The sequence below is a fragment of the Heloderma suspectum genome, chromosome 7, assembly GCF_057233095.1.
Source record: "Heloderma suspectum isolate Gila_16-S chromosome 7, 16-S_ref, whole genome shotgun sequence".
Lineage (NCBI taxonomy): Eukaryota > Metazoa > Chordata > Lepidosauria > Squamata > Helodermatidae > Heloderma > Heloderma suspectum.
The window spans coordinates 108,397,092-108,418,171 of NC_139464.1; positions in this window are offsets into that span (position 1 = coordinate 108,397,092).

Below are 21,080 nucleotides of genomic sequence, written 5' to 3' on the forward strand. Positions count from 1 at the left end.
GCTGTGATTGGTCAGGGGGGAAATACAAACACCACTGCATATAGACAGGTGGGGGAGGGGACTATGACTGGATATGGTAGCGAAGGTGGAAAATCAGAGCAAAGTAAGAGGAAATAGCTCACAATCAATTCCGAACTTAATAGTGAATGTGTAATACATCGATCCAGGCTAGGGATGTCGCGAGCGCCGAATGTAGTCTGAGAGGCCAGCGAAATCCCTCACCCTCGGCCCCCTGACCTCCACTTGCCAAATTCCGGTGGCACTGACAGGCCTGGCTGACGAGTGCCCTGGAACTCAGCAAGTGGCCGGGAACAGCTCAGACTTGGCCACCTGGTCAGCTGTCCTTGACAGCCGCCTGGGCAGCAGCAGGAGAAGACATGGGGCACTGCTTCCACCGGCGTCTCCTGTTCGCGAGCTGGGGTGCCCCCACACCTCCTCTTCCCGCTGCCCAAGTGGCTCCCTTTGACAGCTGACCAGGCAAGAGCAAGAGGAGGTGGCGCCCCGCCGCAGGCACCATCCTGGATGCTCCCCACACTCACCCCAACCCCTTCTAGCTAGCACCAGCCAATTTGCCCCCCTTTCTTTCTACGAAAATAAGGGAGCGAAAAGAAACTGTGCATATTCAAATGTGCGCATTTTTAAAGCTCCCTTTCTTGATAAGAAAAAAAGGGGACAAAATGGCAGTCGCTCACCAGACAGGCCTGGGGTTGGTGCGGGCAACTCACCAAGCTCCTGGGGCCTGGAGAGCAGGTCCAGGGGGTGCAAGCCGGGGTAGTGATTCAGTGGACACCTGGAGAACCCGGGCGGGGGTGGTTTCGCACATCCCTAATCCAGGCTCATTATAAATGTGAGCACGACGAATGAATGAGTTTTGACCAATGAGCCAACTAATTACAAAACTTGGCGGCATCATTATTACCTCTGGTAGTTTTATTATTCTGAGAAATACACAGGTCCTTATATCATTCTTAGTACTCTAAAAATACTCAGAAAAGTGCAAAGGAACCTTTTGAAGTGCAAGGCAACCTCTTTTTTCAGAGGAAGAGAAAAAGGGAAGAAAAGAAATCTTTTTCACAACTAGAAATATTGTCATGTCATTTGATCAGGTTGTAGTTAAGCTAGTCACATTCTTGAGTCATTCTGATTCTTGAGATGGGTTGCAATCGTATCCAGCTGCTTTTCAAACATGATAGAATGATTAGCCCACTCTAAAGAATTATTTCCATATGCCATCATATACCATGAACTACTCATGTAAATGCCCACACCTACTACTCACATATGCTTCATATTTCTGCTTACAGAATCATTCCAATCACAATTCCATCCCAAATAAAGCCTTAGTTTACTACCCTGCCATATATGTGCAAAGTCCATCACACAGAACCACATAGATATCCTCTGAACCGTCTTGTATATATACCCATGTTAATTCTCTCATACTCCAGCTCACTTGTCAACTATTTCTGATGTTATGAGCAGACTTTTTGTACTGGCAGATTGTGTAATGTAGGACCCTGTTCCCTCTACTTCACCATTTTTTCTGCACCGCAACCTGGACTTCAAGATGGATGCATCTCCTGGCTTGAAGAGAACTCACAGATCACCTTATGACACTACAATATTGCATTTTGGAAATATTACATATATATCACTGTTTCAGTATTTTCTTCACTAACACAAGGCCTAGAAACTTGTGTGTTTAAAACAAAAAACAAAAGAGCCCAACACACCCCAATACCCCAATATATTAGCAAACATTCTATCTATCTATCTATCTATCTATCTATCTATCTATCTATCTATCTACCTATACATTTATATCCTGTATCATTAAGATATTAGCTCCTGCATACAACTTTCTATCTCCCAGGGTGACAAAGCAACAGAGTATTTTTAATAATAATAATAATAATAGTGATAGTGGTAATAATAGTAATAATAATAATAATATGCTGTTTTGGTGGCATTTGGATTTGGCTGGTTTTAACTGGCTTATTCTTACGTTTTTTAAAAAATAGATTTATGATTTTATTAACTTGTTGTTGATATGGAATTGTATGTTTTACATCATGTGCAGCCTCAGGAAGACTGGCAAACCAAACAATCCCATTTAGACTGAGAGATGGCTTTGTTCTGAGAGATGACTGTACCATGTGAGAAACAGAATGTTGGATCCACTGGCCAGTTACTTGTTTCCCACTCTCTGAAAACAACATAGCTGCTTTTAGCATCTGCAAGCTTTATTATTTGTTCGTGAACAATGAAATATAATAATCCACTAGTCAGGTCATTAGCATTTTGAAATGTATGTTAATTTAATTTGGGTTTATAATCTTCATATTCCTTATCAGCTTTGCTTAAGCAACAATTCATCTTCATAAATTATCTGATTTGCTTCTATTTAAAGACAGCTACCAATACAAAGATAATTCTAGGGATGGCTTTATTTTACTTTCCTTTTTTTGCAGGGGCTCATATATATTAGGCTGAGAAAAATACTCCAATGAATATTGCAGGAATGATAATTATTGTGCTTTTTGTTTGACAACAAAAAGTGTGTTTCCTCCTAAGCCTCTTTTTTCCCAACTTCTTAAAAAAATACTGCATGTCTTTCCACAACCATATATATCTAATCTAAACATACAACACACTGGTAATTTGAGAGATTCGGGGGTGGGGTGGGGCAGTATTGGATTTAAGTGAACGTCAAGTCGAAACCACTTTCCCGGGCTAAAATCCTGCATCCAATTATTCCAGTTATTCCAGATCATTTCTATCGCAAACAAATACATAATGTTTCAAAAGATGTATTAGCATGTCTGATATCGTATCAAGACATTCTCATGCACCCATACATAACATTTTAAAATTAGTTTCACAGCTATCAGCACTGATGTGTGAACAATCTTACATTTTAACCGTAAATCTAATACTCTTCTATAATAATATCCCACATCTCTGTGAATCTGTCTAGCTTGATCCTCCTTCTCCTGAGATTACTTTACTGTAGAAGGCAGGAGCAGTTTTCTGTCAATGCTGGGAAGAGAAGGAAATAGACTATGGTAGCCTTCCCCAAACTGGTGCCCTCCAGATGTTTTGGACTACAACTCCCATGATTGAATGATTCATTCATTAGATTAGATTAGATTTGTATCCCCCCTTTCTACCAAGATAGGGGCCGCGGTGGCTTAGTGGCTAAGATGCTGAACTGCAGACCGGAAGGTCGGCAGGACAGCAGTTCGAGACCCAAGTGCCGTATGACGGAGTGAGCTCCCGTCTTCAGTCCCAGCTCCTGCCAACCTAGCCGTTCGAAAGCAAGAAATTGCAAGTAGATAAATAGGTACCGCCTCGGCGGGAAAGGTAACAGCGTTCCGTGCACCTGGGTGTTCAGTCATGCCAGCCACATGACCACGGAAGCGTCTTCGGACAGCGCTGGCTCTTCGGCTTAGAAACGGAGATGAGCACCGCACCCTAGAGTCGGACACGACTGGCTGGGGACACCTTTACCTTTACCTTTTTTTTCTACCAAGAAAACTGGCACTCAAGTTGACTTATAATCATAAATAAAAATAATAAAACAATACATTAAAACACAATTAAAAAGTGGCAATAATAGAATAAAAACAGCGCCCAACATACCCTCTTACATGCCAATGAGTGAATAAAGAGGACTTTGTCTGCCTTCGGAAGGACAACAGAGAGGAAGCAAGCTTGACCTCCCTCAGCAGGGAGTTGAGAGCCGCCACTGAGAAGGCCCCTCTCACATTGCCACCAAATGCGCCTCTGAAGCACAGCCAGCTCCAGAAAACAATACTGGCAGTTCCCCTGGTATGGCAAGAGCAGCTGGCATGGCTCTTTGGAGCACAACCCACCCGATACCTCAGTTTGAGGACCCCTCAGAGCGCAGCAGTGGGCAGGTAGACTTTCTAGGAAGCCTGCTGGCCACTCAGAAGATACAGTGACCACAGTGCCTCTCCAGAGAGCCTGGCCCAAACTCTGCCATAAAGAAGGGGAGAGGAGTAGGATTAAGGCAGGGCAGAAACCAGAAACCACTGCTGTTGTCACTGGGGAATGGAGGAGGAGGAGGAGAGGAGAGAAGAAGAGAGGAGGGCTGTTGTGGCTGGGGTAGGGGAGAGAGAGGAGAGAGGGCAGTGGCAGGGGCAAGGGAGGAGGAAGAGGAGGAGGCTGCAAGCACTCTTGTTATGGCAGGGAAAGAGGAGGGGAGGCAGCAGTGGGGGGAGAGAATGATGGGGTGGTGGTGGCAGCCTCCTCCTCCACTACCATCATCAGGGAGGGAAGGGGGGAGGAGGAGGTGGTGGGCAGCCAGCTGCCACCACCATTGTATTCCCTGATCTGCCTTTTGACTAACCAGGAGCACCTCTGTCTTGTCTGGATGAAGCTTCAATTTGTTTGTCCTCATCCAATCCATTACTAACATCAGACACCGATTTAGAACTAGAACAGCTTCCTTGGATTTGGAAAGGAGAGAGTTGGGTGTCATCAGCATACTGGTGGCGCCAAACCCCAAAATTCCAGACAATCTCTCCCAGCTGTTTCATGCATATGTTAAATGGCATGGGAGATAAGATGGAACCGTGATGGACACCACAGGCCAATGGCCAAACGTCAAACAGGAATGCCCCAGCAGCAGCACCTTTTCAAACCACCCTTCCAAGGAGAACCAGAGCCACTGTATAACAGTGCCTCCCAGTCCCATCTCAGACGGATGCCCCAGAAGGATACCATTGTCAATGGTACTGAAAGCTGCCGAGAGGTCTGGCAGAACCAACAGGGGCACACTCTCATTGTCTAGTTCCTGCCATAGATCGTCCACCAAGATGACCAAAGCAGTCACTGTCCCATAACTGGACTTGAAACCAGATTGAAATCTGCCTTTTCCAGAAATCCCTCAAACTGAGAAGCCACCACACGCTTCAGTACCTCGCACAAGAAGGGAATATTGGAGACTGGCCAGAAGTTATCCAATATAGTGGGGTTTAGGGAGGTTTTTTAAAAAACAACAACAACAACAAAGGACTTACCACCTCCTCTTTTAGGAAAGGAACGACATCTTGACATACAGAGGCGTTCACCACTACCCTTACCCATTCAACCAGTCTGTGTCCCCCCACCCTTCCCCCTGGGCTGTTTTTATAAGCCAGGAACAGCAAGGGTTCAGCACACAAGTGGTAGGCCTCAATTCTCCAAGGACCCTGTCCACATCCTTGGGCTGTACAAATGGAAAAGTATCCATTGTACCTGGACAAGATTCCCGATTGGTCATGCTGGCTGGGGCTGATGGGAGTTGAAGTCCAAAACATCTGGAGGGCACCAGGTTCAAGAAGGATGGACTATATGGGTAACCTAAAATCTTTGACCTGGGGCAGAGAGCTATCCCAAATCTCCCCTTCTGCCATAGACTGCATAAGGGAATACGCTGCTTATCAAGGAAGACATCAGTATCTTTGTAACATCAGTAGCCATTACTCTACTTTCTGCTCAGACCTATTTGCAAGCCTAGCAACCAGCCAGCACAACCCCACACACTAAGGGAAAGAGACAACAGGTGCCATGATTAACAAGCTTGGAAGGAAAGGATCAAGAATTAATGAGGTTACCTAGGGGCATGCTAGTAGCATCCCTATTTTTTATTCCACCATCCCACCCCTGCCATTCCACATTGCTGAAGGCTGCACTTTCACAGCTCAAAGCTAGGGATGTATGCAACTCACTTACCTTTTCATGGAATCTTTCACGGTGGGGTGGGAGGCGTTCCGTCCCTTCCCCCGGAATCCTCGACAGCCAGCTCTGCTCCGTAGTCAGGCTGTGGAGCAGCCAGCTAGGGCCGTCCGCAGCCAGATTTCCGGCCATGGACAAGCTGCTGCAGACACAAATGGCAGCCGCCATAGCGGCCGCCATTTGTGTCCAGCCAGGCAGCCATGATAGGCTATGTAAGAATTTACGTAGCCTATCACGACTAATCCCCCCCCCAAAAAACCAGCATACACAAATGGCGGCGGCTACGGTGGCCGCCATTTGCGTTCTCTATTTTTCACCATTCTAGCCTACGTAAATATTTACGTAGGCAATTACGGCCAAAAAAAAGAACTGCAAATAGCGTAGTGGGCGCTATTTGTGTTTCTTTTTTTTTCGCCGTAAAAGCCTACGTAAATATTTTACCTGATAAAATGGCAAAAAAAGGAACGCAAATAGCGCCCACTATGCTATTTGCAGTTCCCTTTTTTTCGCCGTAATTGCCTACGTAAATATTTACGTAGGCTAGAACGGCGAAAAATAGAGAACGTAAATGGACGCTGGGTTTTTTTTTTTTTTTTTAGGGGTTAGAATATTTAGGGGTTAGAATGTGATAGGCTACATAAATTCTTATGTAGCCTATCACAGCTTGAAGGACGGAAATGGCGGCCGCAGCAGCCCGGCTGCGGCTGGCCAGGAGACCAGCCGCCGCCAGCAGAGCCGCCGGAGCTGCCGCCGCTGCCAGAACTGCTGCCGCCGCCCAATCCGCTGCATCCGCCCCAGGTAAGTTCCATCCTGGGGGATTCCGTGGGGGGGGACGGGGGGGGACAGGAGGCCGTTCTGCCACGGATTCCAGGGCAGATTCTTTAGAATCCGGCCTCACTGGAATCCGTGGCGGAATTCTCTGCCATCCCTATTTCACACATTGGAGGTGCTGAGGTGTGCTGACAGGGGATGCACTGGAAAGGGCCTTAGTGTTTATGTGCATTCATTTCTATCCATGTGCGATAGAGACAAGATGCACAGTTCGGAAATGTCCCTTCTGGCAACTCAATTCTAAGCAACCCATTAACAAAGCATCCCCCAAAGGTACAGATGAACACTGGGCAGAGTCAAGAAAACAGGGATTGCCACTGGTAAATAGCAAGAGAACGAGCATACAATGTAGAGGCAAGCAACAACCAGCTTAACTACTCTCTCTATATCATCTATAATTTGGTGGGTGTTCAGTAGTCACATGGTATGTTCTTATCCTCCAGGAGGTTTTTTTGTTTGTTTTAGGAGTCTGCTGAAAAACAAAAAGTATTTTCAAAGGAAAACTTATTTTCAAGGAAATATATTCCAGTTCTAAAATTATTCATATTTTTACGATGTAGACATCCGCAAATGTTCGCGAAGACAAACACACTCCATTATTAAACCTGTTTGAGACTGAAATCTGAGCAAACAAAATCCCGGACAGCTGCTGTAGACAGACACCCATCCCAGTGTCTGTAAACAATCCTGCTAATAAGATTTAATGGCTCCAATGAATCACTCTCAGCCACCTCCATTCTGCTACAAGCTGTGTTTCAAACAAATCCTGGCAGAATAAATCTGACATGACTTATCAATATGATGTGCTTCTTTCTGTGAATACTGTCTGACGGTCATGGATTTTCTCAAAGGCATTAGTGTGCAATGATTTATTTACATACACAGGGCATTGTTATGCCTGGGCCCACGGGGCACCAGCCCTGAATATATTTTCCTGGGCCCCAGATATATTTCCCAGGGCCCTGGGTGTCCATTGATGTCAATGGAAGATTTTCCTTTAAGCTTAATTATTGCATGGGATGGGGGCAATTTTCCAAAGGAACAAGAGAGAAGTGGGAGTGGGGGAGAGAAGTGTGTGTGGGGGGGGACAGTGAGATTGCAAATGAATTGTAACTGAAGAGGAACTACTGATCTGGAATGATCTGGGCTGGGGTGCAAATTAAAGAATTTATTTTTTTTGAGGGATTCAGCTAGGGATGTCACAAAAATCCAATTAGGGCTGGAGGCTCAGCAATTTGTCACCATCTCATCCCCCCGGATGCCAGTCCGCGGATCCCCACTTGCCTGACTCGGTGCACACCAAGTTGGACAAGTGCGGGGATCCCTGGTTGTCCACAAGCCGCCATTTTGCATAAAAATGGCAGCTGCACTATTTATGTAAGTTGCCATTTGCATAAAATGGCAGCCGCAAATAGCCCCATTTATGCAAAATGACAGCAGTAAATGGTCTAATTGTCACTAATGGCGACTCCCATAAATAGTGGAGCTGCCATTTTTACTCCCAGGATGTGGTGTGCCATGCGCTGCTCACTGGGTGCCCACAGACCATCTGGTAGCTTGTGTGGCACAACAAATAGGGCCAGCCAGCTGGAGGTGGCCTGGCAAGTGGCGCACGAGGCAGGCTCTGGTGACTTCACCCATCCCTAGGTTTGGATGAGAAATTAATTGGGTGGCTTTTCCTTCTTTGAAATGTAAATAAGTCCTAGTAAGTATTCTAAATTTGCTTATATAAATATAAATTAGCATCTGCAAATGTTATGCAGATTTATGTCTTATGGGACTCGGCCCTGAATCTTTAAAACCCCGTAGCAACACCTATGCACATATACGGTATATTTCTTTCACATCAGGTATCATAGACGGAACGTTATTCATGAATAGGTCACTGCTATGTACAGTGGATAGAATTCCTCTTCACAGAAGGAGAAGGGAACATGGGCAGAGAGCATTTCTTTTTCCTCGGACACTAGCAAGTTGTATCAGGTTCAGGAAAATTGCATTAACCTGAACAACCTCTAAATGTCAAATGATGGCCATTGTGCATCATAAAGTAGGAATCTGCAAGTAGAAGCCCCAGGGCCAAATGGAGTTCCATCCAGTGCAACCTCAGAGACAAGAAGACTGTGTAGAAGGCAGTGCTGGCTCCATCTTTTTGATGGCCCTTTTTGAGGGGCCCACTGAGGGTGTCTTGCCCCAGTGGGCCCCTCCCTCAGTGAGCCTGACCGGGGCAAGGCACCCTCAGTGGGCCCCTCCCTCACTGAGTCTGACTGTTCATTGCCATTGGCATCAGCTGCAATTGCTCATCTCCTCTCTCATCACCGCTTTCACCAGCTTGCTTGACAGGAAGAGAACCAGTGACCAGCACTGCTCCTACTTCTCACTACCATGTTGTCTGGGCCAGAGCGAGAGGCAGGAGAATGTAGGGATGCCAGAGAAATTCATGACTCTATTTGCATCTAAGTCTATGGGCACATCCTGCCAATCGCCATTTATTTTTATTTTTTTTAAGAAAAGACATGTCAATCGGCAGGGACAGGGAGGAGGCGAATGGCTCTGGCTGGCAGGAGGGAAGGTAAGTGGCCCCCAAGCCGGTTCCCTCCCTCCTGGAATCTTCATGGAGCGGAACCACCCTGGAGGATTCCGGGGGGGAGGAACGGATCACCTCCCCCCCCCCACGGATTCCCCACTGGAACAGATGGTGGGGAATCTGTACACCCCTAGGAGAATGAGCAGGCTGCAATGGTGAAGAGGAGGAACAAGTCCAGGAGGGTCTTGTCAGGTGGCCCTTGCTTAGGTGTGGGTCCTCGGCAGGTGCCCAACCCTAAAGTTAAACTATGGAATTTGCTACCACAGTTTGTAGTGATGGCCACCAATTTGGATGGCTTTAAAGGGGAGTTGGACAAATTCCTGGAGGAAAAGGCTATCAATGGCTACTAGTCCTGATGGCTATGTGCAACCTCCAATACCAGAGGCAGTGAGTCTATGTACACCGGTTGCTGGGGAACATGGGTGGGAGGGCACTGTTGCGCTCATGCCCTGCTTGTGTGTTTCCTGTGGGCAGCTGGTTGGCCACTGTGTGAACAGACTGCTGGACTAGATAGACCCTTGGTCTGATCTGGTATGGCTCTTCTTATGTTCTTATGTACCCTCCATGCCAGGCCTGGTGGAAGGTCAGGACTATGGCACTGGGAATTTCTGACAGTTCACCTGGGAGGAGCAAGTGGCAGGTATGGGGAGGGGAATGACTAATTCTAAACAACCACCCATCATCTCATTCTCAGCATGGCCTTCCTGCAAAACTAATGGCTTATCAGAGCTAAAAGGGGAAGGGGGAACTTCTCAGTCCCTCTCTTCCATACAACTTAAAAAAACAAACAAACAGTGACTGAAAATGTACTCAGTTTAAAAAGGAAAAACAAATCCTCTGACTGCTAGCAAGCAATGCAGTAATTCACCACTGAGAGGGAATGGGAGCATGCAGTTAGTGACATCTTCTAGAGCATTTTCAACCCCAAACAGTGACGAGCTTGCTAATGGTATTAAATCGTTCTTGAATCAATAGCACAACCATGATTGTTGAATGGCTGGTTTTCTTCCTATCTGCAGAGACACCTAGCTGGCCTCCCTACAGAGGCAGCCCAAAGCAAATTCTATATTAACATAGCAGCAGAATGAGCACCGTGAATCATGCATTAGCTGATTTATACCTCTGCTGGGGGGAAAGCGGTGAGGAGGATATATCACATCTGTTCTCCTGGCTTCATAGACATATTGAAACAGTGATTTCACCAACATCCCAAAGCAATATATTTGTGTATTCTGAATGATATCTATATTCCAATGAAGGATATTGCTATACTCTAATAAAGCATAACGAATTCTTGTTCTTATGTCACCACAGTATTCTGGCATTAATAGTGGGTTGTAACAGGATGATGCTACAGGTCCGTATCTAAGGAAGAGAACTGGCCCTTTTGCAGAAAATCCTTACACTCCCCAAAATGTGGTGAAAACGTGAAAAAGAATAATGATGCGAGTTTTGGCTTCCATATTCAATACACATATATGTGCAAACAGACAGAAACACCAGTAACAGGAAAGACAGCAAAGATAGGCAGTTCCTTGCTTGCTCTCTAGATTTGGATGCTCTCCTGAGATGGGACTTTTCCATATGGAGTTTTTATCCTGCTATTGAGATTGGTTACTCATGGAAGTTTGCGGGTCTTTTACATGTTATCATCAACCTCCAGGGCATCCCCTGCACTAAATGACCTTTATCCCATTTTTTTTAAAGATCGGAGATGATGGGCTATCCAATTACATGAGTTCCCTCATGAAGAGAAGAAATCCCGCAATAAGAGGAGCTAGATAACATCGCCATCTGGTGGCTGTATAATGAACCATATAGAACACGTAGATAAGGGGGAAGAGGGGGAGGGAAGCGCACGTAAAGTGAGCTCATCATGATCCTGAATTCAAAACAGAAGCAGAAAGTCCCAGTAAAGTTGCAGGATTTTAGCCTAGTGTAGAAATACTCATAGACTGCTGACCTGAGCCAATTACAGGGAGCACGTGACTCCCTTGTTACAACAGCTTCACTGGCTACCAGCCTGTTTCTGGGCACAATTCAAATTACTGGTTAAAACTGATGTGGGAAACTCGACTGCATAATTTGTGATAAAAAGTTGTATACAGCTTTGGATCAGGTTACTGGAAAGACTGCCTTCTCCCATACAATCCTGCCTGCATTTTAAATTCTTTGGGGGTGGCCCTTCTCTTGATGCCATTAGAGGCATATGGGATGTGAGATAGGGCCTTCTTGGTGGCTGCTCCGAGGCTCTGGAACTCTCTCCCAAGGGAGGCTAGATTGGCTCCCTCTCTGTTATCCTTCTGCTGGAAACAAATACATTTTTATTCAGGCAAGCCTTTGCCATGTCTGTTGCTGAATGGAGTTTTAATTGGTGCTGTTTGTTACTTTTATTGTTCTGTTTTTAAGAGCACAATCCTATGGGGATAGGTGGCCGCCTCCGAACTCGGAGGCAATCACCTATCCAATGCAGGGCAGGAGAAACATGGAGGGGATAATCCCCTCCACACTTCAGCTGCCCTGCATTTGCAGCTAGACCAATTTTGGTTGTCTAGCCATGGGAAGGTGGAGTGGGGGATAAAAGCAGCTGCCGGATGACACATAGGATGTGTCGTACCAGCATTTCTGCCTTCCTCAACCCGGAACATCCCCTAGAACGCCCTGCTTTTGCCACTCCATGTTCCTTTTCCGAGCACAGCATGCAGGGCCGTTCCAAACTGCCTGTGAGGCAGTGCGGGATGGGAGTAAGGTCGGTTCCCGGAAACCAACATATCCTAAGGCCATCTAGCTGCTGACTAGCGGCCATAGGATTGCTCCCTCCGTGTGTTTTAAATGTATTTGTTTTTCTGTTATGTTTTAATTAAGATTTTGTTTTTAATCAGGATTTTGTTGTTAACCAACTGGAGCATCATTTTTTGATGGGAAGGCAGGATATAAAATAAATACATCTTTACCTGCCAGGGTGTGAACTGGGGAAGTGCCAGAGAGAGGAGATGCTGGTGAGAGCTGGGAGGAAAGCTTCCACAAGTCAGAGGTGTGGCTACCAACCAATGTGTGTAGGTTAATTGTGGAGAACCCCACGTTTCCTTTGCCAAAAGGAGATCCACTTGGCTTTATTTGTAATGTGTTCTTATTTCAGTGTTAAGCTTTATTCTCTTTCCCGTTTAGTATTATGATGTTGGATCGGGTCATTTTATATTGTTTTATACAAAGCCATATGGACTGGCATTATGTATATGGATGCCATGGTTATTTGCAATTGCTCCTATTATGTTATACAAAGTGTTATATTTGTCAGGGGTGTTTCCGAACACAGGGAGTGGGATAGTAGTTCAGATTCTAAAGAAGAACCGCCAGACATGGGGGAGGCATTTTCCCAGGCTAGCCCAGACATGACTAGGCAGGCTCCTCAGGTTTCAAAGGTCCGGCTGGCGGAGGACAAGGGTTCCTCTTCACCCCCGCCCATGAGAGATAGCGAACAGAGAGAGGTGGGGTTTGGGGAGTCTGAATTAATAGATGCCAGGCGCAGACGCAGAGCAAAGAGAGAGAAGGCCAGGGTGGGACTTAGATGGTCTACCTGATTGGCCTTGTGTGACCAGCTGAGCTTTGAAGCCTCACGAGAGAGTGAGAGACCTGCCCCCACCCCTTAAGTTAGGTTAGTGAGACCGCCTTCCTTTTCAAATGGCGGGCAACTTTCGTAACTACCTTTGGAACCCCCTGAAGGCATTTCCTTGTAGACTGAGGGTCATTGAGAATTTGCATCTGTATGACCCTTTGAAGTAATGGATTAAAAGCTGTAGACTGAAGCCTCTTGTCTGTGTTTGATTCGGCGTTTGAAGTCAATTGGGGCAAAAGGAATCCTGACAGGAATCCTGACAGCTTGCCCGCTGTCCTCTTTTTTTTCCTCTCCTCTCTTCATCGGCCTCTTTCACTGACCATGCTCTCGGGCAGCGCCATGGAACAGGCTTTGAACACATCAACGCAGGAGAACCAGGCTCTTCGCGATCAGGTCAATCAATTGACGGGTGCTGTTCAAGCCTTACAAGTGGCCGCTCAACCCCCTCCGCCCCTGATCCCTCCCTGTCGGAAATGCCGGATGGCACTGCCAGAGAAATTTGCTGGTGACAAAGGACTGTTTCAAATTTTCCATGCCCAATCGGAACTGTATATGCACCTCCGGCCGGAGGATTTCCAGACAGACCAGATTCGTGTGGGGTTTATCATTAACCTGCTTTCAGGCATGGCACCTAAATGGGCTTCAGCATTTCTCCTCATCTTCCCCAAGCAGTTTTTCTGCTCCAGTTAAAAAAAAAAAAAATGGCGATTGGGGGGGGGATCCCCAAAGGATTCCGGGGGGGGGGGCAGAACAGATCACCTCCTCCCTCCACAGATTCCCCACTGGAACAGACAATGGGGAATCTGTACACCCCTACTGCCTGGGTTATATTATTTCAGGGGAAGGCATCAAGATGGATCCTGCAAAGGTCCAAGTGGTCCTCTCCTGGCAGGCTCCATCCACAAAAAAGGACTTACAATGGATCCTGGGTTTTGCCAATTTCTACAGAAAGTTCCTGCCCAGCTATGCAAGACTGACAACTCCTGTCATAGACCTCTTCAAAGGCAAGAAATCTCCCTTTCACTGGACCGCCTCTGCCCAACAGTCTTTTGAAATGCTGAAGAGGCTATTTAGCTCTGAGCCGATCCCTTTACATCCCGACCCACGGAAGCCTTTTGTAGTGCAAACAGATGCCTCTGATTTTGCAGTGGGGGCCATAGTCTTCCACTCCAGCCAGGAACAGCAGGAGGTGAGCTGCAGTCTTGTGCTTACCACTCCAGGAAATTAAGCGGGTCCGAGCGGAATTATACCATCTGGGAGAAAGAACTGTTAGCCATAAAGTCTGCCTTAGAGATGTGGCGTCACCTTTTGGAGGAGGCACAGCGCCCAGTTGAAGTGAGAACTGACCACCGTAACCTGGAACATCTCCGGACAGCCCAAGCCTTAAATCTAGGGGTGCACGAAAGTCACTTACCTGGTCTCGCAGCTTTTTGCGGTGGGGGGGAGGCGCTTCGCTGCTCTCCCCCCGAAGTTCAGGCTGGGGGGGGAGGCTTCCCGCCTCGCCCGGCCGAAATTCAGGCCGGGGGGGAGGCTTCCCGCCTCGCCCGGCTGAAATTCAGGCCGGGGAGGAGGCGCCTCGCCTCGCCTGGCCGCGAAATAAAAAGTTAAAACAAAAACAAAAACGCCCCCATGATAGGCTACGTGACAATTAACGTAGCCTATCACAGCTAGATCTGCAAAGTCAGCCGTGATAGGCTACGTAAATCGTCACGTAGCCTATCACGGGTGACTTTAAAAAAAAAAAGAGCGTACGCAAATGGCGGCCCCCATAGGGAGCCGCCATTCGCGTTCCTTATTTGGCCGCTGTAGTCTACGTAAATCTTTACGTAGACTACGGCGAAAATAAGGGCAACGCAAATAGCGTTGCCCTTATTTTCGCCGTAGTCTACGTAATCTTTACGTAGTGAACCATGCGGGGCACAGTTTTGTGGGGAAGTGCCACACAAATTAATGGGTAACGATTTCTTCATCCAGGATGTGCAAGGCAGAACAGATGTTAGATTTGACAACTTCCGTGGGTCTACTGGACACTGGTCTATCCCTAGGTGAGTCATGGACCTGACCCTAGAGCAGGGGTGGGGAACCTCAGGCCCGGAGGCCAAATCCAGCCCTCTGGGGTTCCTCAGATGGCCATGCCACTGTCCCCTGTCCCCAGTCCCTTTCCCACAGTCATTTGTCCTTTGATGGTTTTCCAGCTTCTGTACAGTTTTTCTCCCCATTCTAAAAGGTAGAAGTACCTCTCCAAAGGCTTGGTTACTGGGAGCAAGAGCTGGGATTTTATTTTAGTTTTGTATTTTGGAGGAAAGGAATGAGAAGACAGGACACCCTGGAGAAGATGCTGATGCTAGGGAAAGTGGAAGGCCAAAGGAAGAGGGGCCGACCAAGGGCAAGGTGGATGGATGATATTCTGGAGGTGACGGACTCGACCTTGGGGGAGCTGGGGGTGGCGACGGCCGACAGGAAGCTCTGGTATGGGCTGGTCCATGAAGTCACGAAGAGTCGGAAGCGACTGACCGAATAAACTTTTTTTTTTTAATGAACTTTTTTCTCTTGGTCAGAACTGGATGGTAATTTCAGGCATAGTAGCCCCCTAGAAGGGGATTACACCTGCCCAATATCAGAAAAATAGGTGCAGGGTTTATATTTTCCTTTTTTTTAAAAGGGAACTGCCAATAAAAATTTTATGACTTGGAAGAATTGGATACACGTTTCAGGAATCATTGCCCCATCAGAGGAGATCATGTCTCCCAATTTCAGAATGGATTTTTGTGCAAGGGTGGCCTTGACATTTTGAGGGCTCCAAAAGAGGACATACTTCTGTCCTTATTTTCCTTGTGGACCATTGTTCTGAAAATTACAGACAGCCTGGAGTTGTCCCTAAGTAAGAAACCAGCAAACTTTCAGAAGGATAGGTGCAGCAGTTCATGTGGAAGGGGAGTTCTCCAGTTTGGGGAGGGAGTGATTTCCTTTCCCTTCACCCCTTTCCCAATAGTTTTTTGGGTAAATTTGTATGAAAATGCAGAGGTGTCTCCCAGGCAAAGTTCCTGAAGGATATACATACATGCAAATTTACAATGACTAGAATTTATTTACATTTCACCAATATTAGCAGCAGGGGAACATGCGTGGGAAGGTGCTATTGCACTCATGTCCTGCTTGTGGGTTTCCCATGGGCATCTGATTGGCCACTGTGTGAACAGAATGCTGGTCTGGATGGACCTTGGTCTGATGCAGCCTGGCTCTACTTATGTTCTTAAATAGAGAGTGCCTCTGAGCATATGCAGAATGCTTTTCTTTCACCACTAAGCACTTACATTCTCCCCCTACCAATTCTATTCCCCTCCATGGAATACTCATCCTACCATCCTCTAGCAACTCTTCATAAAAACTGATGTCTTGTTTTGTGCAACTGCTCTCTACCTCCTTCTTGTTATGCACAAGCTCTCATTGTATCTTCCTCCCCATAACTTCATTTGTGCCAAGACTTCACCAGGATTCAGCCAAAGACTCTGTTTTCAAAACTAGGGCTAAGTTATGGAGAAACTCTGAGCATGTACTAAGTGCCTTTCCCTCACCACTGAAGATAGAGTTTATGCAAACACACACACACACACACACACCCCTAAATGCATAAATGACAAAAAATGCATAGGACTGAGCTGAAAGGGTAGTCAATTCATTAGGTGGACTTGGGTAGGCACTGAATTAAGCCTAAAATACCATGCTCACAACTTGGGACTTATTTCTGAGAAAACATACAGAACATCAAAGTGCAAATCTCCCTGCAAAAGTAACTCACACTGGAATCCTATGTACACTTTCCTGAGGGTAAGCCTCATTAAACATAATGCGGCTTCTGAGTAGGCATAGATAGGATTGTACAAATGAGCAGTATTTATCTCCCCTCCACTTAAAGAACTAACCAAAACCTCCTATTTATTAAAGCTTTCTGTTTATAGGAACATAGGAAGCTGCCTTATACTGAGTCAGACCTGGGTCCATCTAGCCTGGTATTGTCGACTAGGGATGTACGAATCCCTTACCTTGTTCCATTCCAGGGATCCATGGGGGGGGGGAGGAGATCCATCCCTCCCCCCGGAATCCTCGCCAGCAGGCTCCACTCTGTGGCAAGGCTGCGGAGCCACCAGCTGCGGCTGGCCAGAGCTGGACTTCCGGCCGCTGCTGGGCTGCTGCGGCTGCAAATAGTGGCCATCATAGCAGCCATCATTTGTGTCCTTGCATTAGGCCATGATAAGCTACGTAAGTATTTATGTAGCCTATCACGGCAAAGAGCAGGGGCACAAATGGCATAGCAGACGCCATTTGCATCCCTGTTCTTTGCAGTAATAGACTACATAAACATTTACGTAGCCTGTTACTGCAAAGAACAGGGATGCAAATGGCATCCACTATGCTGGACGCCATTTGCATCCCAGCTGCCGGAAGTCCACCAGCAGCCGGAGCCGGCCAGCAGCTTTGCGGACTCACCGCGGAGTGGAGCAAGCCAGTGAGGATTCCGGGGGGGAGGGATGGATCGCCTCCCCCCCCCCCGCGGACTCCAGGTAAGTCTCTTTCATACATCCCTACTGGAAATGCAGGGTGGGAGGGGGTAGAGAAAATTCCCTAAGCCAAGTGGCTCCTTTCAGAGACGTAGTACTTCAGAGAAATTTAGGATGCTGTGGAGGGTTTGTAAGGATTGCATGTACTTAAATGTAGGGATGTCAGAGAATTCCACCACGGATCTCAGTGAGGCCGAATGCCAGTGCATTCGGCCCCCCGAAATCCATGGTGGAATGAAGCCTCCCCGCCCCCCCGCCCCGCAAAATGGGCCCGGAACGGAGCACCTACCTGCTGCTGTCCGTGCTGACTTGCGAATGGCGGCCGCGTCTACAGCCGCCATTCCCTTCTTCCATAAGCCTATCATGGCTAATGCAGGGATGCCATTTGCGTCCCTGCGGAAGCCGTGATAGGCTACGTAAGTATTTACGTAGCCTATCATGGCAAACCTAAAGGAACGCAAATGGCGGCAGCTCCGGCGGCTGCCATTTGCATTTCCTTTTTTTTTTTGCTGTTTTAGCCTACGTAAATATTTACGTAGGCTTTTATGGCAAAAAAAAAAGGAACGCAAATGGCGTAGTGGCCGCCATTTGCGTTCCTTTTTTTTTTTTGCTATGATAGGGTATGCAAATATTTACGTAGCCTATCACGGCAAAATACTCAGCGGCCAGATGTCCGTCTGCGGGCGGTCCTGGCTGGCAGCTCTGCGGAATCTCCGTGGAGCGGAGCCGGCCGGAGAGAATTTCGGGGGGATGGACACAGTGCCTCCCCCCCCCACTGCAAATGTCACCCTTCGAAAAGGTAAGTGACTTTCATACATTCCTGCTTAAATGAACTTTATGAGGTAAGGTGGCTGAGGGCTTGAAAAAAACAGCTTTTTTAAAACTGTAGAACCTGTTTAAAAGCCTTAGCAGTTCCTCAATCATGATGCCACATAGCCCTAACCCTCCTTTTGAAATAATTTGAGTCCTACAGCCATTTAGGATAAATTAAAGAGGCGGGGGAGAAACAAGTTTGTGGAGGCTGATTGGATCCTTTGCTGTACTGAAGCTACTAAACTTCTGCAGAAGCCAAAGTTTCCACTTTGGTGCAGTAAAATCAGGTGCTGTGTGAAATACCAGTATTTCACATGAAGCTCTTTCTTCCCTTCCTTCACCCCCTTCAAAATTTCATTGCAAGCAAGCTCCCAACAGTGGGCATGTAAGAGCAGAAAAGTAGGGGGAGAAAGGTTTTTTTCACCTCAAAAAAACCTACACCAGAGATTACGGATAGTGCCCTCCTAATGGTCACCTTAAATACCTTCTGATTAGGATTTCTAATCCCCTGTGTAGCTTGGCAGTTTTTACTTTTTGTTTTAGTCTTTGAGAAAAGGAAACTTTACGCATGGCTAGCACAAAAGCCACTGGACCTAACTGTCTGAAATTTGGCAGGTTCAGTCAGGTCCATAGGGGCTGCCAGGTCCCCAAATTCCATGCATGTATGTGGAAGCACAAAAAAAAATATAGCTCATTGCTTTGACAGATTTTCTTGAAAATAGCAAATTTTACCTGTGACTAGCATAAAAGCCACTGCACCTAACTGCCTGAAAATGGGCAGGTCCAATCAGCTCCACAGGAGCTGCCAGTTCCCAAATTCCATGCATGTATGTGGAAGAACAAAAAAAAGTATAGCTCTTTGCTTTGACACGTTTTCTTGAAAAAAATCAAATTTTACCTGTGGCTAGAACAAAAACCACCAGGCCAAACTGTCTGAGATTGGGCAGATTCAGTCATCTATATAGGGGCTGCCAGGTCTCCAAATGTCATGTATTTATCATATAAAAGAAAATAGGTATGGCCGTTTCGGTTTTCCAATGCAAGTCAATGGGAAAATGTTAAAAAAAAAAAAAAAAGGCAATTAGGGCAGCTCAAAAGATCCGGATGGCACAGCTCAAAAGATCCGGATGGCACAGCTCAAAAGATCCAGATGGCACAGCTCAAAATATCTGTGCCGCGTGCCCAGGTGGGCCCTCTTCTAACAGCGCCCCTGGGCTGAATACCTGCGTAGGGTCATAGAGTGATACCATTCATAGCAACAGCAAAACATCTCCTCTGTAATAATTAGCCCACACTATCCAGAATGCCCTTAAATGTGTTGCTTGAACATTATATAAGAGAGCTACAAAATACGTTTGCTTCTTCGTTTTTATTTCTGGTGTCTTTCCACCACCTGAGACCCTGACACTTTATCCAACAAGCTAGTCGCGCCATGCTTTGTAAAGTGCAGATGAAAAAGCTGCTCCTTCAGGTGGCTGACTTTAGGACTTGTAGCTCCAGGCTCATTTAATTTAACAGACTGAAAACTGGGCTCAGAGGATGGTTAGCTCATTAAACTGGGCTCCTCGAGGAGAAATCAAATGATACAGTTCACAGAAGAGCTGGCCCTGTGAACTCTTGACTAAATCCACTTAAGGCCTTTCAAACACTTTTGGCTCCCTACGTGGTAGAAATAACTTTTCTGTTACTCTACAGAATACACCGAGTAGATCTTTAAATGTAACATAAAAGCGATGTAATGACGAATCTTTGGGACCTGCAAAGCTAACATTTATAGTGCCATAAGCTTTTGTGGACTAGAGCCCGCTTCAACAGATGCATGAACTGTTATCCTCAGCTTGCAAATTACATACATGGTCTGGATAAAGAGAAAAAGGCCATGAGATTCAAAAGGTATGGTCTGTGACAAATATGTATGGTCTGAAGTTCAAGCTAGAGCAGTTACAAGGTGAGAAACTCCCTCCTGCCTCCTGCCCCCACCCTCTCATTTTAATCAGTGCTTCAAGGACAAGGGGCTTCAAGATGGGTGAAAGTTTTCCATTGTGTTGGTGACAGAGACAAGGAAGCACACTGCTGTGTCGTTGTCTAGGCAACGAGAGGGTTTTTTTTGTGCTGTACTGTTCTAGACAATCACCAAGATTGCCTGCCTCTAAATCTGTCCCTGCCCATTACACATTGGTGAAGGCTCTGATCCCCAACCTGGCATCCCCCAGATGTGTTGGACTGGCTGGGGATAATGGGAGTTGCAATCCAACACATCTGGAGGGCACCAGGTTGGGGAAGGCTGCTCTAATCCCACTTCTGTGTACCATATTGATTTACTCTACAAGTACCAGTACCCCACCACTTTAATTTCCACATGGGTGATTGTTGTTTATGCTCTACATTGTAGGACATAATTGTTAAGAGTTATCAGCAGCACTGGGGGTGAGCTCAGCACTGCAACGTGTGGAATGGCAAGCTATCTACCGGATAGTGCCGTAATTATCATGTGTACGCATTAACACTGGGGCTAATGCCTCCATTTTCTGCTCCTCAAGATTTAACTTCTGGACAGCCTGGAGCTGATCACTGAAGAATGGCAAAACTAGCATCTTACTCTAAAACTTCTAACAACTTGGGCTTCTCTACATGAGGCTTTTATTGTGTACTCATGATTGGTCACTCACAGTGGTTTGCAGGTCCTTTACACAACACTGTCAACTTCCAGGGCCACTCCCATGCTTTCTAACCATTCTTGCAGCTTTTTTCTTAACAGGGAAAATGCAGTGTTTAGTTTTAATAGTGCTTTGAAGCACTCCAACAGCTGGTGTATTTCTGCAATTCTGCTATACCATAGCATCATCTAGTGGCTATATAATGAAACATATAGAACTTGCAGACAAAGGAAATCCCCCCCCCCCAAAAAAAAAGCACATGTAAAGGAGCTGAT